General features: G+C 35.6%; 1 pseudogene; it reads left to right on the top strand.

Annotated features, from left to right (window-relative positions):
- The first annotated feature begins 2,212 nt into the window (after positions 1-2,212).
- On the top strand, positions 2,213-5,280 carry LOC129402030 (small nuclear ribonucleoprotein G-like; annotated as a pseudogene).
- Positions 5,281-16,811: the final 11,531 nt, after the last annotated feature.

Here is a 16,811-nt window from a genome sequence, read left to right as displayed (position 1 = left end):
TTAATTAATAGATTGCAACTATCCCTGGTTATATGTTGATTAAAATACAGCTACTAAAATACGGAATCCAAATCCAAAGAGAACCATGAATTCCAGAGGGCAGAATCTGTCTTTGAATTCTAAATGGATATAACCCCCAAACAACAATATTCCCTCATTTATATGCAATAACCAATTAAATTGATTCAAACTACTGCTTCCATTTATTAAAAAAATGATCTGTTGAGAAAGTGTAAGAAGGTAACTGGTGAAGGAATTCTGATGCATGTTTAGAGTACAAACATTAAATGCCCTGGTCTCTGTTATTAAAATCTTTGTAAGTTAAAAAGAAAAGAGAAGTTTATTGAGTAGAAGTCTGAGAATTTAGATACAAATTTTGCCTGAGGCATAAAATTACAGTGATCTGGACTGAAATAGTGAATGTGGCCTTACAGTTTTTAATTATCAAATGGTTCCTTGGATATCTATTCTAAACACTATCTTTTATTTCTAAATTTTAATCATATAAATTCTGAAACCTAGAGCGATAGAATAAGTTGGAGACACTAGAAAAGTTCCATATGTAGCCAAATTTGAGAAATCTTGCTAAGCAATAAGCAATTTTGATTCTATCAATGGAATTTTCTATTGCTAAGTTCATACAGCAGTTTTCATGCTTAATTTAATGTAAGAAATGCTTTTTTAGACTTAAGAAAAGGTTTTGAATGCAATTTCTAAAGAACATTGAAATTATGTTTAAGGAATACTTAAAACTGCATTTTTATTCCCAGACATATTAGACTAGATTTGCATTCCAATTTATGCTATAGAAAAATGCCTATTTTCTTAGTCCTCATAACATTGTCTCACAAATTTATGATACTGTCATCATTTTTCAATGAATCACTCTTAGAACCTTGAGACCAAGGGACTATAGGGCACTATAAAATATTGAACCAATGTGGGAGCATTTGATGTTTAATTTCTTTAAAGGTTTTGACAAATTATCTTATGTTAAAAAATGCTTATTAAAATATCTATCAGATTGAAATTTATATCACTGTGATGTTTTCCCTTTTCTCAGAAAAGTACTCTGCATTGTCAAGAAGCAAAGGGAAACTGTTGGGAATTGTTGCATTAGCCAACTGGCAGACTACTAAATGCAGGGAAAGCTATAGTGCAGGAAATGTTGACAATCACAGTGTACCATAGAAAAGAACTGAAACTTACATGAATCAGAATATAAAACATCTTTGTAAGTAAGAAAGAAGAGGGTTGTAGATCACTTATAACAAGACTCATCACCTATCTCTAAGAGGGTTTTTGCTTTGTTACTTCTATAAACTATGTGATCTACTTTCTTTTCTACAGTTTACATAAAGTAGAATATTATGTTCAGCGATTGAAATATAGGACATTACAACAGTTTTGTGCCTAAGGAAAGGATCTACTTGAAGAATGCACAAACTAATTAACTAAAAAAAAAATGGGGACTGGAGAGATAGCACAGTGGGTAGGGCCTTTGCCTTGCACTCGGCCAACCCAGGTTCGATTCCCAGCATTCCATATGGTCCCCTGAGAAACACCAAGGGTAATTGCTGACTGCAGAGTCAGGAGTGACCCCTATGCATCGCCAGGTGTGACCCAAAAAGCAAACAATAATTATTATTATTATAGCCTTTCAATAAGTGATATTTAAAACTTTATTATAAAATTATGCATAAATATTTTTGTACTGTGGATAAATGAACACATACTTATGTGTGTTGCACAATATATAAAGTATATCTGTATATCACAAAAGCATTTAATCTAATAAATGATAGAACTGTATCATTTCATTTTTTTATAATGTATTTTCTTTGAAGGCCACAATTAGTAATATTCATGGCTCTGCATTCAATAATAATTCTGGGAGACCTTACAAGTTGCCGGGAATTAAACTAGAGCTGGCCATAGCAAACCAAGTGCCCTATTCCATGTACTATCTCTCCAGCCCCAGAAACATATGATTTTATATATAAATGCATAAGTATATACATATATGCATATGCATTATATATATGTATGTGTATACATATTATTTTTGTTTTAAAATGTAGAAGCACATATTCAAACGGCTTTAAATCTAATTTAATTTATGAGAGGATTAAAAAAATCTCCATTTCAAATAAATTCTTTAAGAAGATTGCATTGCACTGAAAGTATTTTAATATATCAATAAGATGGGAAAATGTTGAAAGTAAGTCAATAAGTTTTACAATACCCAATTTGCTTGCAAACAAATTCCAAATCAGTAAAAAATGCATGCAAATGATTGAATTAAACTTAATCTAGATTGAAAAGAGCCTATGCTTAAGGATGTAATGAAAATTGAAGCACTTCTTTAATTATGTTCATAAATTACTTAGCTATCGGTATAAAAAATGCAGTGAGGTTTTTTGGTTAACAATCAAGTATTTAAAAACAAAAACAATACCAGGTTTCTTTGAAAGTCTAAAAATTTTTAATGATATTTAAATTTAACGAGACAATTATATAGGTGATAAATGACAATTATATTTCACTCTAAATAACTAAGTAAAACATGATTGAATATTGAAACCAAGTAGCAAATAAATGTTGCTACAATACATTGTAGTTTAAATCTTCTAAGCAGTATTCAAAACCAATTAAAAATACAGTTTTAATGTTTTTAAATTTTTACTTGTTATTATTTAGTGTTTTGTATCTTTTCCTTGTATATTTCATCAGACCTTTTAAGATCATAGGGACAGATAAATAACTAAGCTAATTAAAGTACAAAAATGAAGTGATACTATTTGGTGACTCTTCATTTTTTTCCAATTTTAATTGATTCAAATTATTTAAATTTATTTGTTCATAAACATGCCTTCATTTTATTCACATACTTTGATATCATTAAGTAAATTTAACATTTGAGACGCTGTAAGGCAGTGAGGGGATAAGGTTGGCTATTATCTGAACAAAGCTTAAAAAAGAGGATTAAGATATGATGACCTCAAGAGTAAAACCAGAACAACCGAGTCCCATACTAAGAATCTCTCTGACTAGGAAGTTTCATTCTCTTCTACTTTTCAATAAACCTTCCTATTTTAATGATCATCATCATCAATCATCATCATCATCATCATCATCATCATCATCATCATCATCATTATCATTATCATCCCATTGATCGTCGATTTTCTCGAGCCGTCTTAGTAACATCTCCATTTGTCCCAGCCTTGAGATTTTAGAAGCCTCTCTTTGCTCATCCTTCCCATCATTGCCACATTGGAGGCTCTTTCAGGGTCAGGGGAATGCGACCCATCATTGTTACCGGTTTTGGCGTATGAATACGCCACAGGGAACTTGACAGGCTCTACTTTGTAGGAAGGAAACTCTTGGTAGCTTGCCAGGTTCTCCAAGAGGGAGAATTAGAGCTTGGTTTTATAGTCTCTGGATATTGGCCATTGATGGGATTACACGGCACCGGGAACAGTTTCTGGGTGTGACTGCCTAGCTACTAGGAACTGGGCCATCTGGGTGGAGGAGGCCCAGTCCCTATCCAAGGAGGCTTGGAGATCTCAGACCCAGGTCCCACATATCTGGGTTTCTGTGTCGATTCCTTCATGCGTGAGGGTTGTCTAAACTTGTGGAGGGGGCCTTGAGCATGGCTGTTGCTGGGTTCCAGAAGTCTTTGGCTGCCGGGGCTCTCCTTGGGATGTGGAGGGAAAGTCAACCCACCCTCTCCATGGGGCTTCGGTGAAGACAGTCAGGTATAGTAATAATAATGATAATATGACCAAAAATGAATGCAAAAGTATATGACATAGAAATTTTTCACATAAAAATCTAGCTGTAAAAAAAATACAAGCACACATACCTGATTGTCATATGTCATACAGTGTCTCCATGTACCACTTTACAAAATTCAGTAGGCATGTTCATAGAAAAATTGCTGAAATGTATTCAATGTTTATTTTTCCCTCTTTCTTGTTGGATATTAATGAGTAAGAATGAAAAGCTTGAGGTGGTATAAAGTAAGGATTCTTTATTTCCTCATGAACTTGATACAGCAACTTGATAAAATATTAATTTATCACAAAATTAGAAAAGATTCCTTAAGTGCTTTGGAGATAGCTGAAGTGTAAAAGCATATGCCTGGTATATGTGAGGCCCTGGGTTTTATCCCAGCATTGCATTACCCTTCCTTCCATGAATCCAAATGTAGGGGGCGGAGCAATTATAGTATAGCTGTAGGGCGTTTTCCTTGCAGGAAGTCAACCTGGGTTTAATTCCCAGCACCCCATATGGTCCCCTGAGCACTGCCAGGAGTAATTACTGAATGCAAAGCCAGGAGTAACCCCTGTGTATCTCCAGGTGTGACCCCCCAAAAAAAAGAAAAGAAAAGAATCCAGATGTAGGTGATCATAGTAGGGCACAACCAGGTGTAGAAGTCCCTATTTAATATAAATAGAGAAAATAAATAAAATATTCTCCAATTTACCCAATTCATTATTACTTTGTTGCTATAACATAATTATAGCAATTTAAGATCTATTTAATTTAAATGAAAATATGACACTTTGATTCTGAATTACTTAGTTCTATGTCTGTTTTTTTAAAAAATCTCGTGAAATTGTCACATTAATGCAGAATTTTTTAAACAGAATTGTGTGAAAGTACTAATGTAGACTGTGAGAAAATTATAAATATTTCATAGTTGAACATGATTATTTTAGAATTCATAGTCAAGTATCCTTGAACTAGACATTCTTAGATTGTATCTGCTCTTATAAAATATACTTAGAAATATATGAAATATTGTAAATATTAAAATATATTTTAACATTTAATAAAACATATCCATTCTCAATAGTATAGATGACAGAGTGTTCATTTTGAATGAATACTTCCTTAGATTATTAAATTGGTTAAAATTGAAGACATTTCAAAACTTACTTCTTCCCAAATAATGTTTTGGAGTATATAACTTACAAGATCAACACTGAGCTACACTCGAGGTTTTGTCTTGGAGATGTCTGTGAGCCCACCAAGGAGACACCACGAGTAAAGCTCACCTCCCATCCCGGAGCTGAAAAAATTTATGGACAAGAAGTCATCATTGAAATGACTAGTGGCAGACATGTCTAAAGAATACTTTCAGGATTTGATCCCTTTATGAATCTTGTCATAGATAAACGTGTGGAGTTGGCAACAAGTGGGCAACAGAATAATATTGGAATGGTGATAGGAAATAGTATCATTGTGTTAGAAGCCTTGGAAGGAGTATAGGCAGAGGTTGTATAGAAGTCAAGTGTTTCCATGTGTTCCTGTCGTTGCATCTTTTTACTAATATAAAATTGGATAGTGTACATTTTCATGAATGTTTTTGTTAAATAAATTTTTGTAAGAGTCAAAAAAATACAGCTACATTTTTTATCAAAACTAATTTGTATGACTTGTGTTGTAAAGTATTTCACATGATCAGTCATCCTTTTGCATAATAGCCCCAACAGAAGGCATTATAATATTTAATCTTTTAAATTGTTAAATTTATATTCAAATATTAAATCTTACCATTCAGTTATATATCAAGATACCCATGTGTGTTAGGTAGTTATTCTTACAATGTTTCTTTAACATTTTATTTCATAAAGTGAGTTATTCTATTTATTCTTGGTTATATTGCTAATATGTGTGAACACAGCTAGGTGGGTGGGGAAAGAGCTGATCTGTTAATTTCCTTGCATGCCAAGTAGTAATATAACATGAATTGCAAAGTTGTAAGATTCATAATCATAATACTTGTCAAAAAGAAATTTCAAGCAGCTTTACTTGATTTGAGTACTTGGTTGAGGGAGAAATAAGTTTTTCTTGAACAGAAAGAATTCAGACTAGAAACTGGTCTAAAGCTCAGAAGCATGTTGAATGCTTATGAATTGAGAATGAGGAACGTGTTTAACCTTTACATTGAGTTGTTATTATAATGAAGCTTTTCTAGAAAGCAGCAGTTTGTCTAAACGTGATTATCCTGTATCATTTCAAGAAAATGATCTAAATTTTGTTTTTGATTTTCAGAGGGATTTACATAACCTAAGTTCAATTTTACTTATATTCATAAAATAAACTAGATTAAGTTTTGATTACTGTCTTAAATGCTCAAAGATCTTCATGTCTGCTCAGCACTTTATTTTATTTTGACAGGCCTCAAGCAATAAATGATTGTTTAAAATTGCTATGAAGCCTGAATCTTGGCTGTCAACAAAGGATACATGGATGAGTTATAGAAATGCAAGTTAAATAAATTTTAAAATGTAAACATAATTGTATGAGTTCAGTGGGATGACTCTTGCTGAGATATTGGAATGATGAACTGATAGTACTTAGCATCAAGGTACTGTCTTCTTTCTAACCCTCTGGAGTAGTAGATGTCTATGTTATAAAACAATTCATCTAGAGATTTTTATTAAATGGATAAATGAATGAAATGTGACCAATATTTGATACCATTAATAGATCAGTACTTATATATAGAATTTTGTAACATGTCAGTAATTGTCCACAATAAGTGAATGATAGCAAACATTAATAAATCTCTGTGCCTGAATCAACCCTATTTATAAGCTTACAGCTAGCTGAGATGGTATGAAATATAAATTTGTGTGTTTACTTCACATTAAGAAATACCAAGACAGTAGGGGAGGAAAAATGCTTTGATAGCTTTGCCTTGATCTTTCAATTACTCGACCTTATTGATAGGTGTTCACATTACAAATTTGGGGAATGTCTTTCAAGTGTTAATTGTGACTGCTTTCTGAAACAGCTGACTTTTGACTCAAATTCTGGCATTGAAGATTACTTTTCCTATCATCAGAATGTGAATGTGAAGCTCATATTGGATTATACTTCTAAGTCTTGTACCAACCAACATTGCTTGATCTGTAAGAACACGCCCACACCAGCACTATTTAGAGACACCTAATCATACACACAGACATAATATTCCTAAACATAATATAAAATTTATCCACTCACCTATGTGTTCAAAGAAAGTCATATTTTGTTTTGGTTGTTTTTGTTTTCAGCCACATGGGCTGAACTGAGGGATTCCTCCTGGCTCTTTTCCTAAAAAATCTTGTGGGGGGGCTCAGAGGATGACTTGGGATTCGAGAATAGAACCACAATCTGCCTAGTACTATGACTGTAGCCCCAGACATAGCATTTGAAATTACATTGCTGATGTTTAAACCATGGTGAACATAAAGATATCTCATATTGCAACATAACTTTGTTCTGTATTAACAAATAAATTTAAATAATTTGAATCAATTAGAATTGGAAAAAATTGTACATTTTCATAGCGTCACTTTTCTTTTGACTTATTTACTTACTTTTCATTTCTTTTTTACAGAGAAGTCGTCAAATTAAACATTATTATTGAATAAAGAACAACCCCTATGTCTCTCCCACTTAGAGACATTTATGACTTAGCCTCTCTCAAGAATACAAACAAAGCATACTTTTAGCTGATATAGCTTAATGAGCTATATTTTAGGCAAATATCTATATTAGGAGACATCTTTTTAAAAAGTCCAAGCCTGGGGCATAATAAGTGGAGCATGGGTTTAAGGCACTGGCCTCAAACACAGTAAATCTTAGTTCCATTCCCACTACCAGGTACCACTGAGCACCACCAGAAGAGACTCCTGAGCATAGTCAGAAGTAAACCCTGAGCACTGCTGGACTTTTCATAGTCCCACCACCCTGCAAAACACATACACAAAGGGGGAAAATTATACATATATATATATAAAATTATACATATATATACATATATATATACTTTATTTTAAAGAGACAAATCAGACTATGTTACTGTGATATATTTGGAAATCAATTAATAAATTTCATTGTCATGGTGTTTCATATGATACAGATTACTTTTGTCTTTATTTTGTTTTTCTGGAGGGCTCACCACGCTGGGTTCAGACCTTACTTTTGGCTCTGGTGCCAGGCGTCACTCCTGCTGGGGCTTTGAAGACCATATGGGGTATCAAGTGTCAAACCAGATCTGCCGTGTGAGAGGCAATTGCCCTACGTACTGTACTGCCTCTCAAACACTCTGTATTTTTTTAAAAAATCTCATTAAAGTTTATCTAAAGACTCCAAATAAATATTTTATATGCAATTAAGGTTATATTACCATTGAAGGTAATCACTGTCACTGTCACTGTCACTATCATCCCATTGCTCATCAATTTGCTCCAGCAGGCATCAGCAACGTCTCCCGGGTGAGACCTGTTGTTACTGTTATCGGATACACCACGGGTAGCTTGCCAAGCTCTGCTGTATGGGTGAGATACTCTCAGTAGCTGGCCAGGCACTCTCAGAGAGGTGGAGGAATTGAACCTGGGTCAGCCACGTGCAAGGCAAATGCCATACCTGCTGGGCTATGGCTACAGAACCTTAGGTAATATTATGATAAAAAGAAAAAAATTAACATTGTAAAATGGCTCAATCATCAATATTTCAAACATTTTTGTTAGTTTGTATTATATATTATATATATGGAAAGAAAGAGAGAAAGGGAGAGAAAGACAAGAATGCTGGGAATTGAACTCAGGGGTTCAAACATTTAAAGAAGTTGCTTTACTTCTCAGATTCATGACTGTTTCAAATAAGGTGCTTTGAGATATACATTAAAGTCTGTGTAACATGCACTGGTATGAAATATGAAATATGCTGAGATTTCAACTAGTTTCTTTTCATTATTGTAAATTTACATAATCTATTATATGATTCCTTTTATCTTGCTGAGTACTATTCTCTTCTTCTTACTGTGGTACTAATTATCTTATCATTAAGTGCTCTTACTTTCATTTATTCATTTATTTATTTTTAAGGTTGGGCAGCACCTGACATTTTTGAGTATTAACTCGTTTCATATGTATCAGTGAATTGAAGTTTTGAACAACTGAGTAGGGTCAGGGAGATAATAGGGGCAAATGTACTTGCCTTATATGAGGCCATGTCTCATGGTTTCACCCCTGGCACTGCATTTGACACTCTCGAGCACCACCATAAATGATCTTGAGCACAGATCCAGGTGTAAAACCTGAGTACTGCGAGGCATGGTACACTTCCCAAAATTTAAAATGAAAAGTACCAAGTAACACGGCTAGGGAGACATAGAGGGGCTCTGACATGTGTCTTGAGTATGCAAAGACATAGTTCTGTTTCTAGTACCATGTGGCCCTGAAAATATTGTCAGTTGTAACAAAGGAGAACCCGAAGTGAACCAGAGATGCAACCACAAAACCTAAGCTGCCCCTCACACTCAGGGCCTACAATTCAAGCACTGCCCAGCTTGGCTGAGAATCACCTATCGACGCCCCAATGGTAGCTCCCTGGGTACTGCTTTGGAGTGCCCCCTCCCCAAATTAAGCAACTAATCATAGATTGAAATTTGAAATCCACATAAGTCTGTCTTTAGTCAATGAACCATTGGACTATAATTTTTTGTATCATCTAAAAAACTACCAATCAATTCACAAGTATATAGTTGCTCACATGTTGTATACATTATTTTTATTAACTAGTTAAAAATTTTGAAATTTTATCACATACTTTGAGTCCAAGGCCATGAATTCTAAAATTTGTAGGCTACCAATTATGCTTTTTAATCTGTGACTTTAGTATATGGTTTCAAAATTCATAAAAACAGAACTAAAATGCAGTTGGAATCCAATGATGTAAATCTATTATCTTGCAACACTGTTCCTTATTGTATCACTGAATAAACTAAAGAACACCTATTAAATTTTCTATTTTAATTTTACTAACATCTATAACAAATAATCATCATTACCTCAAATTTTCTTTTATACATTTTGCATATAAATATATACAGTATATAGACTAGAAACAAGAAAGTAATTTAAAAAAGAATAAATATTGTATGTTAGATAGTAAGTGATAGAGAAGAAAATATGCCAAGATGGGTCCTCCAAATAAAGAGAATTCATCAATGAGAGCTTCTGTGGTAAAGCAGATAGAAAAGTTTTGCATAAAATGTAACTGAACTGAGAATAGAAAGAACAGAGAAGAAGGCACTTGCCTTGCAAGATGCTGACCCTGGATGATTCTGGGCACAGCTGTGGTCCCCTCACTGCTGGGATTGATATCTGAGCACATAGTGGAACAAATCTTCAGCACAGCCAGATGTGGTTCGAAAACCAAACCAAACCAACAAATTAATTAATAAAGCAAAAAAAATGTAAACAGTTGGTTCAATTCTATTTTGTTGTTATTGCTGTTGTTGTTGTTGCTGTTTGGGGGCCACACCAATGTGTTATAGTTGGGACTTAGTGGGAGGGGCATAGGTGAGAGTAGGAATTGAACCAGAGTTGGCCACATGCAACACAAATATATTACCACCTAATTATATCTCTAGTCCCTGAACAAACTTTAGAAACACCAAGTAGAAGACTATTTTACTTGGTCTTAGCTGTGTAGAGTAAGTAATTTAAGATGCCAGCGGTGGTTTGTGAATGACATACTCACTTCTGTAGTTAATTTGTGCTCTTAATTTTGGGATAACTCTTAACAGAGCAGGAGAAGAGAAAAGGAGAGGGGAGGTGAAATGAAAGGAGAGGGGAGGGAGGAGAGGGGAGGAGAAGGAAAGGGAAGGGAGAGGAGGAAGGGGAGGAAGGGGAGGAGGGGGAGGGAGGAAGGTGGGACAAGAGGAGAGAAGGAGAGGAGAGGTGAGTAGAGAGACAAGAGAGGAGAGGAGAGAAAGAGAGAGGAAAGGAGAGGAGAGGGGAAGAGAGGGGAGGGAAGAAGAGGGGAGGGGAGGAGAGGAACGGTGTGCATTAGGTGAACATAGAAGTTGGAAATGTGTGAATGGTACATTTCTGTCTATATTTTTAAAGGAGTTTCCATGAAATTACCTAAGGGCAAATGGGAGTAAATTGTGTGTTTGAGAGATAATCAGAAGCTTTATTCTTGTTTAAAATGGGCTTCTTATTATCATTCCGGTTGCAGTAATAAGTAGGTGATTTGAAAATGTGTGTGGACTTTGTCAGAGTTCTGAGCTAGAAATGTCAATCTCAGAGGCCTTGATATTAAGTTTAGGATTTAAACTCATTACACTGCATGAAATCATCAAAGGGAAAAGCAAAGATAGAACAAACAAGAAGGTCAAAGATGGGTCCTGAAGCTTTTCCATACTAAAAAGTCCGAGAAAGAAGGACAAAGGAGACTGAAATAATAAATAGGATAGAACTAGTTGAAAGCCTGATTACTCAGAAACCAAATGGAAACTGTGATTCAAGGAGAAAGGGGTAATGAATCCTCAAATGTCATGGAGATGTGAAGATTCGTACTAGCAAGTGAAGAGAGAAGCAGAGAAGTATATGAGTTATTGGTGGAGGTCAAAGAATAGTGAAAATCTGATAGATATTTGTTTAGAACAATGAATAGAAATTGTGAGAAAGAGCCATCGAGACTCCTGTTTATTGCAACGTTGGTAAAAATCACAATGGAAGGGTTTAATTGGAAAAAAAGTAAAGTTAAAAACATAACTTTTGATGGGGCCGGAGCGATAGCACAGCGGGTAGGGCGTTTGCCTTGCACGCGGCCGACCCGGGTTAGATCCCCGGCATCCCATATGGTCCCCCAAGCACCGCCAGGAGTAATTCCTGAGTGCAAAGCCAGGAGTAACCCCTGAGCATTGCTGGGTGTGACCCAAAAAAAGCAAAAAAAAAAAAAAACAACAAAACATAACTTTTGCATATGGATTATCTATCTGTAAGTGAGAAGTTTAAATATAATAAAAGTCAAACCATACGCCATTGTAAATTGTCTAGATTCATTTCCTTGTTTAAATACATCACACTGTCATTTTTAAAGAGGAAGCTTTTCAATAAAAAGCCTGTTTTTAATAACTTTACATTAATAAATCAGGACATTAATGTATCTTCTTAAATTGCCAAGTGTCATACCAATTTAAATATCAAGAACTACTACAAAGTTAAGACAGTGGAAATAGTGAGATACACAAAAAACGTTACAATTCTAGAAAGGCAGATGTGAACCATCCAAGAAAAGTGAAAGCTTTCTGAGGGTTAAGAAATGAAATCTATAAGCTGTTTTTGGGCTGGAGTGATAGCATAGCAGTAGGGTGTTCGCCTTTCATACAGGCGCCCCGTGTTCAATTCCTTTGTCCCTCTGGAGAGCCTAGCAAGCTACCGAGAGTATCACGCCCGCACGGCAGAGCCTGGAAAGCTACTTGTGGAGTATTGGGTATGCCAAAAACAGTAACAATAAGTCTCTCAATGAGAGATGTTACTGTGACCGCTCAAACAACGGGATGACAGTGACAGTGAAGCTGTTTTATAAAATTGAAATTAAAAGAAAACAAATTAAGTGTACTTTTTTTTAGTTCAGGTGAAATGGGAGGGAGTCTGTTCACGCTAATTTGAGTAGTTAACTAGAAGAACAGCTGCTTTGATAAATAAAGAAGCAGTGTCAATGGAACTTTGCTCAAAACTACTAACATTTTGATGATTTCAAACACTACCTTCAATAGCTTTTGAGCGATGAGTCTAATAGCTAACATAAGTGCCACAATACATGAAATTTTAACTTGTTAATCCATATACTATTTAAAAATAGTAAATGTATTTACTATATAGTAAATATAGTAAATAGTAAATGTATTTACGCAAGGTCTAACCACAATTATTTTTCCAAAATGGGTTATATCAGACTTTGGGAGGTAAGGAATGATCCTGTAGAGAGTAGTAGCCCTGGGCATAATATAGGGTGAAAGTGTACTTATATTTGTTAATTAAATAAGGTAGATTTTCCAGGGACATTAGTAACTCTATTTCTGCAAAGAGGACCATATGCTAAATAAGTTTGACAACTTCTGATCAAGAATATATATTAAAAATTCAATTCTTGTGAAGATGGACGGGCCTTGTTCATGAAAGCACATATTTTCTTTGCTTGAAACAGACATGGAGTAAGAGAGAACCCTTTGGAACAAATGAGAGTGACCTATGCTAGTCTCAGAAGTATTTCTTTAACCATTAGTATAAGGTCATCTCCCATCCTACCTCCTCTATTACTATCTGGCCACAATAACCGATCCTCAAATAACCAACTCTTTTGTGAGCTTCTAAGTTTGTTTCAACTTATTTTCATCTTTTGAACCAGACAAATTGTAGGCAACCTTTTTTCCCAAAATGAAAACTTATGGAAAGAAATTGTAAAATATTATCAGTAACTCTTTTTACAATCCACTTTATAAGCCTGACATTAGGAATAAAAAGACAACAAAAATTTCTCAAAGATTAATTGTGAAAGCTTTAGATTGGGTGGTGTTATATGTGACTGATGTTTTGAGTTTACGTTTCTAGTTATACATGAGGGCATGTTATAAATGCACAAAGGTCCAACCATGCTTCTGAGAATTTTGAAATATCCACTTAGAGCATCTTTTAGAAATCTGCTATTTTATAATTTTGATGTGTGTACTCAAAACTGATATGAAATAGATCATATTTATCTACCAGTGGAGGGACCTTGAGCTTATTCTCCATCTTATCACTCCATTAAACATAGATTCTGCAAAAATATATGCTGAACCCCTCATTCCAGCCTCATAGCAAATTTGATTTCTTTCGTTGTGTTTTGTTTTTTAATAAAATACCCTTCTAGAGGGAAGGGTGTTTGCCATGCACACAGCCAACCTGGGTTCACTTGCCCCATCCCTTTTGGAGAGCCTGGCAAGCTACCAAAAGTATCTAGCCCACAGGTAACCTGGCAAGCTACCTGTGGTGTATTTTATATGCCAAAAAGAGTAATAACAAGTCTCACAATGGAGACGTTACTGGTGCCACTCAGCAAATCAATGAACAACAGGACCGCAGTGCTACAGTGCTACCCTTCTTGAATTATCTAACAATGTCAAATTTCTAGAAGCACAGCACAAAATGAATTTTGTTAAATTCTGATGAAAAAATGAAGCAGAGAAAATATGCAGATACCAGATTACTAGTCAAATCCAGAAATGTGTATGCTTATCTCTAAGAATATTTGCTTCTGCTTATCCTTGAAAACAAAAATAAGAGTAGTAAAATAATAAAACTCTCTATATAAATAATTTTCCTTAAAATAAGAAATTCACAGAATTTGCAATGTTTTATATTTTCATATATGTGATGCATATTTATTACATTTAAAAGTATATATACTACATTCTATATATTATATAGGACCAAAATCGGACATAAATATTATTATGCATATACTAAACTATACAGAATCTCCTGCGCCTGTGCCAGGCTGTAATCACCGGGACACTAGGAGAGGGGTCAGGTTGAGTTTCACTTCTTGCCCCAAACAGAGCCCCAGCAGCTGAAAACCTCCAGAATCCAGCCACAGCCATGCCCAAGGCCACTCTCCATTCGCTCAGACGAGTCTCACACACGAAGGAACCAACAAAGGAACCCAGGTATTCAGGACCGTGGCTGAAATCTCCAAGCATGCTCAGATTGGTTCTGGGTCTCCTCCACCCAGATATCCCATTTTCCAGTAACTTGGAAGTCAAACCACAAGCTGCCATGTAATCTCATAAATGGACAAGATCCAGAGACTATAAAACAAAGCTCCCAGAAGAGAGTGTTGCAGAATCTTGCACGGCAGAGTCTGGCAAGCTACCCATGGCATATTCGACATGCCAATACCAGTAACAATAATGGGCCTCATTCCCCTGACCCTGAATGAGACAGGGACAAATAGAGACATTACTGGTGCCTACTCATGCAAATCAATGAGCAACAGGATGACAGTGATAGAGTGATACAATGATACAGTGATAGTAAACTATTGTCATTGTCATCGCATTGCTCATCAAGTTGTTCGAATGGGAACCAGTAACGTCTCTCATTGTGAGACTTATTGTTATCAAATATGCGGTAAACTATATTGCATGAATATTATATTATATATAATCATGTGATATGTAACTTTCATATTATGGAGTATTTAATACAACTGATTATATGTAATATGTAGAACCATACCCTGTAGTGCTAAGGGGGTAAGCAGGATGGACTGTCTGAAAGTTTATCACTTGACTGGGGTTGTACTCAGTGATCTTAAGTCAGCAAAGCTGTACCCAGTAGCGATACTTCAGGGCGCTGGGTGAGAGAATGCTGTGCTAGGAACAAAGAATAGTAACTCAGATCCCAACAACTCAAAATATGCTATAAAGAGAATAAGTGAGGGTTTTTATCCAAGGGATGAAAGGATGAAATAAATGGTTAAAAGCAAGGCATACTTAGATTTAAGAAGTTCAAACAATTCTTGGTTATATATATATATATATATATATATATATATATATATATATTGGTCACTGATTCCATCTCTGGAAAAGATCAATAGTCTTTGTGATCTTGTTGTCCATTTTCCTGAAGAGATTTGAAATAATACCTCCTGAAATTATAGTTTCTCAAACAATTGCCCTTTGGCCTAATCAAAAGCATTTGGCCTAGTGCAAGCTAAATTAACTTTTTATGCTATGGTGTCTCCCAATCTATTTTTATTCCACGTTCCTTCCCATCACTGCTGTTCTCATAAAGATAAGGGGTGTCATCATTACACGTTTTGCTGGGATGCTTGACAGAAATCAGACATTTGTTTGCTGTGCTTACACACTTCGGCATTGTGTTCACCGAGGTTTTTTTTTTTTTAATTTTATTGAATCACTGTGAGATAGTTAAAAGCTTTCATGTTTGCGTTACAATCACACAATGATCAAACACTCATCCCTCCTCCACCAGTGCACATTACCCACCACCAATATCACCAGTATACCACCCACTTCCCACCCTCCCCTGCCTCCATGGAAGACAATATTCCCCATAGTCTCTCTACTTTTGGGCATTATGGCTTGCAACACAGACAGTGAGAGGTCATCTTGTTTGGTCCGTTATCTACTTTCAGCACGCATCTCCCATCCTGACTGATAACTCCAGCTATCATTCTCTTTCCTTCACTGTGGTGCTTGCACACATGCATATTGGGAGTCACACTCCTTAGCTGTGCTTGTTCACATATTTTCATTGCAGTGCTCACAAGAAGCTGATGGAGGCACACCAAGGTGTTTGTCAGAGCTTGCATTTCTTGGCCATGACGCTCTTCCACACTTTTAGTGATGATTTTGGTGGGAGCGTTTCCCTATATTGTCTAGCACATAAACTTGGCTGTAGTGTGACTGGAAACTGATTGCAATACCAGGAATCAGCAAAGCTGCAAGACTTCAACTGGAATGCAAGGATTATGCTCAGCATCCATGAGCGTGCTGGCTCCTAAACGCCATGCTTATGCTTGCAAGATAGGCAGTCTAAGCTCAGTGAGCTACAGAATCCCAAGTGTGTGTGTGTGTGTGTGTGTGTGTGTGTGTGTGTGTGTGTGTATGCATGTGTTGTTTTACACCTAGGTGCTCATGGTTTACTCCTGGCTCTATGCTCAGTGAATACTGGGCTGGAGAGACCATATGAAGTACCTGTGATCAAACTCACGTCAACTGAGTGCAAGGCAGGACCCTTACCCATTGTACAATCTCACTGGCTACACATTGTACCATCTCACTGACTCTACTCAACCTATTTTTATATATCCTTACCTTTGTCTGCTTTGATGCTCCTAAAAAAACTCTAAAATAGAAGAACATTAGTCATCTCATAGTAAATTGTATATAAAGTTACAAGAGTTAGAAGCAATGACCCAGATGAAAATACTAAAAAATA

Source organism: Sorex araneus, chromosome 1 (assembly GCF_027595985.1).
Source record: "Sorex araneus isolate mSorAra2 chromosome 1, mSorAra2.pri, whole genome shotgun sequence".
Lineage (NCBI taxonomy): Eukaryota > Metazoa > Chordata > Mammalia > Eulipotyphla > Soricidae > Sorex > Sorex araneus.
Note: the sequence above shows the minus strand (reverse complement) of the source record. Positions and strands in the feature narration are given on the sequence as shown.